Here is a 4058-nt window from a genome sequence, read left to right as displayed (position 1 = left end):
AGTCCTGTTTTTTGGGACTTTTTCTTATATACACGCCTATTACCTCCCACCCCCAGCCTGTTTTTGCACAGTTGCTATCTGGTCACCCTATCCAATATCAACATCTTACAATCTTCCATTTACCTGTGAAATAAGGCATTTCATTGCCATGTTAATGCCTACATTATCCTACTCATTATTTTCCTTTGTTTATTGATTACCTTTTCTTTTAATCTTCTGGAGCTGATCAGAGACTTTTCATAAAGATGCATACTGCATATTAGTAGCCTCAGAGACTATGTGGTCCTCCTGCCCAGATCACTAAGACCTTTTCTTAGCCATATTTCACCACTGGTATATCTCCACTGGAGGAAGCAATGGTGGAAGCTGTAGTGTAGACAGGACATGAATTTTTAACCAGCAAGTACGGCTACACTACAAGGTGGTAAAAGCACATGAGTCCTGTCTACATTACCACTTCCACTACTGGTCTCACCAGTTGAGCTGCACCATTGATGGAGTTTTCAAATGTAGATATGGCATAGAAACCTGCTCTCACACCTAACACATAAATAAAAGGTAAGCATTGAATCTCTCAGTAAAATGGACATTTTTCCCCAAGCTGTAGGCTTTGTCTTCTTCAGCATTGTTTACATTAGAAAGGTTTGCCAGTACAGCTATACTGGCAAACTCTCCTAACCTAGACACAGCTTCTGCTGGGGAAAAAAAAGAATGCTTTTGCCCATACAGTTTATACCAATTCCCCAAACAGAATATGTTATGCCACCAAAAACATCTTTTTGCCTGTATCATTGCATTTACATTAGGGCTCTTATCAGCATGGAAATGTCATAAAAATAATCACATCCCAACCAACATTGTTTTACCAGCAAAAGTTTTCAGTGTAGACCTACCAAGTCTTAATAAAAATTATGATCACTAACAAAAAATCCTGGGAGATTATTGCTAGAACTTTTAAATCTTGCAAGGTACATGTGTATTAAAAGACAATGATCGGTTTTGAAATCTTTCTAGAAATAATGTTTTGCTTTTAGTTTTCAATATTCCTTTTACTTCCCATTGCACACGAGGCCATCTCAACTACAATGCCAAGGGAATGCAACCAACAGAACAGAGTCAAAGTCAGTTTCCAGATATGTGAAAGGACAGTACATGGATAAAGAAACCATAAGTGTGCAGGTTAATCTGCTGTTCCATAAAGAACAAATACTGTAGTTACTATAGAAGCTGTCTTCTCTCTTGGTACTGTACTTTCACAATAGTACATTTGGGAAACAGCATCTTTAACACTGACCAACTTTCAAAGAAATTATAGTATTATCTACAATGTTCTAAAGGATCATCTTTCAACATATTTTCTCCAGATTGTATTCTACACAATGTTTCTCCAGATTGTGTTATACACAATGTTTGCTTTTAAATATTTTAGGGAAAGAGACCCAAGGGTAGGAGACTGAATATTAGAAGTGAAACAGTTGAGGCAAATCAAATGTGGCAGCTCTCTGGTAACAATATTAGTTTTGTTGTGACAATGCAACAGTTTATGGGCACTATTCATATCTCCACAAATGTTCCCATACAAACTCATCTAATACAGGCAAGAAGGGATTCAGCATCCCTTTGCTGAACACAAGCAAATCTTTCCCTCAGCTCCACCTCCTCCTGCAAACAGGAAGTCTTCAGTATGGCATTGCCCTTTTGAATTGATTATACCATAGGCACTCCTCCTCCCACAATAATTTTAAGGAAGCTGTTTATTGCTCTTATAGGTGATTAAATACCCCAGATTAATTTCAGCATTTAATAACCACAAAAGCCATTTATTGTTAGTAGATTTCAGTGTTATAAAATGTTATTCAGAGTATATGCCCAGATTAAAAAAATCCCTAAACCCACAATACATGTTGAAAACTTTTTGTCCCTTGAGATTGCTGGAAGATTCTGTGCTGCTGCGTTTTTACGCATTCTATAAGTGTCATTTTGTGGGGTGAGAGTCTAGGTGAATAACTGTTTGTAACTGCCATCTATTTGGGATGATGCAACTGGACTCTTTCACCCCCTAATGCCCTTGTGTAGGACAGGCCAGAATTTTACCCATATTGAAGGCATTTGATTTCAGCATTTGATCAAGAAACTTTAATATTTTACATTTTATGTTGTGTTATATAAAGAACTCTTGTCTTTCTGGTCCCCAAACACATTAGAAACATTTTAATACATACATACATACATACAATCTTCAAAGTTGATGCAGTAAGAGGACAGCACATTTTGCTATGGACTCATCTGAAGTAGCAATATTCTGTCAGAAGACAGTGTGTCATGAAAGTAATAGGGATTTGCAACAGTGCAGCATGCTTCAGAAAGACTGCATTGGTTTGCTTGTTACATGTTGCAGCACAGTGCAGTGTGCTGTAGAATACTGCAGGAAGATGCATGTTACACTGAATTGAGACATTGCAGGAAGCTGTGGTACACAAGACAAAAAGGACTGTAATATGGATTAGCTGCAGCAACTGGGAATTTCCCATGTGCCTTCTTGGGAAGATGAATTCGGTGATAAAAAGTTCTGGTTTCACTTTTCAGCCTGGAACTGAAGTATCACACATCTCTCCATAGCTTCTTACTAGTCTCTGAGACCCAAGCCATGCTCATTGCCTAGAGTTGCCAACTCTGACTGAAGCTATCCCAGGAGATATTTTTTTCCAACATGACAATGTCATTTTCGTAAAATATCCTATTAAAATCTCCTGGATTGCTTTTAGTAGTCACCAGCAGATTGATGCCAATTCTGGAAAACTCCAGGCCAAACCTGGAAGGTAGGCAACCCTATCATTGCTTCATCAAGGTCTCAGCCTGGTTTCATACTCCCAAACAAGATGAAGACAATTGGAATGGTTTAGATGATGTCAGAGCAGTGACTGTTTTCCTTGGCGAAACTATAGCGTAACAGTCTTACTTCGCAGCATGAATGAAATTACTTAATGAAACTATCAGAGAAGGAAGATTCGTAATTTGCCAGGAAAAATACTGTAATGTCTTAGTGTACTTGGAAGCAAGACACAAAGCCAGAATTACCAGGTAGTAAATCCATTAACTAAGAGAACACTGGTGCCTTTCTTATAAAATGGAGGTCCGCAGTTAATATAAATGGAGTCTAATTTTGACACATCATGCTAGGGAATCACAACTACCATGAATATATTTTTATAAATAAAGCTTTCACATTTAAACAGAGATTCATATTAAACTAAATGCTCAGATTGTGTTGGAACCTTTGAAGCTAATCTTGAAGAGTCAGGCATAACCACAACTCTTATTAGAGCTGGTCAGACTTAGTTTGCCTAATTTCAAACCCACTCAAATAGCACAAGTACACAAGTTAAATTCAGATGGTACTGGGTTCATATTCCACACAGGAGAAAGAATGACAAAAGAGGAGAGAAGAAAAAAATCCACTAAAAACAATGTAATATATGGAACAGAGAATGGAGAGAGAAAAGGGCTATTAAAAATAGCTATTGTATCAAAGGAATACATCAATAAAATGTCATCTATGGGGAACTCACTTAAGGCAGCCTTTATTTTGAGGGGATTAATTTATCCTAATTCCATAGCACAGTCTTTCATATAGCTGAACTTTAAAAAAATCACCTTGGGAAAATGGCACAGAAATTTTCGCCAGTCTCCCAAAATAGTTTACAAAATCATGAACTCCATGCAGCTCATCCAGCCCTGGTTCTCATGTTCTGAAATTGAGCTGTGAAATGTATTTCATAAGAAGAGAGATTTACTAAATTCTCCCTGATGTATGGGATTAAAATTCTACCCTTTGGGACTTCAGTACTCCTGCTCCTTAGCCAATAGATGTTTATTTACCACCATATAACCAATGAATAAATCAGCTTATTCATACAATCTCATTGTACAAGCCTCATAAGTATATCTAACTGTATAATTTAGAAAGCATAATTTCTTTTGAAGAATACAGTGCAACTTCAAAAGGAAAAGGGAGTAGAATTAGACCTTCATGTAAACTCTGGATTGTGAGATGAGAT

The sequence above is a fragment of the Eretmochelys imbricata genome, chromosome 15 (assembly GCF_965152235.1).
Source record: "Eretmochelys imbricata isolate rEreImb1 chromosome 15, rEreImb1.hap1, whole genome shotgun sequence".
Taxonomy (NCBI): domain Eukaryota; kingdom Metazoa; phylum Chordata; order Testudines; family Cheloniidae; genus Eretmochelys; species Eretmochelys imbricata.
This window is presented reverse-complemented; position numbering follows the sequence as displayed.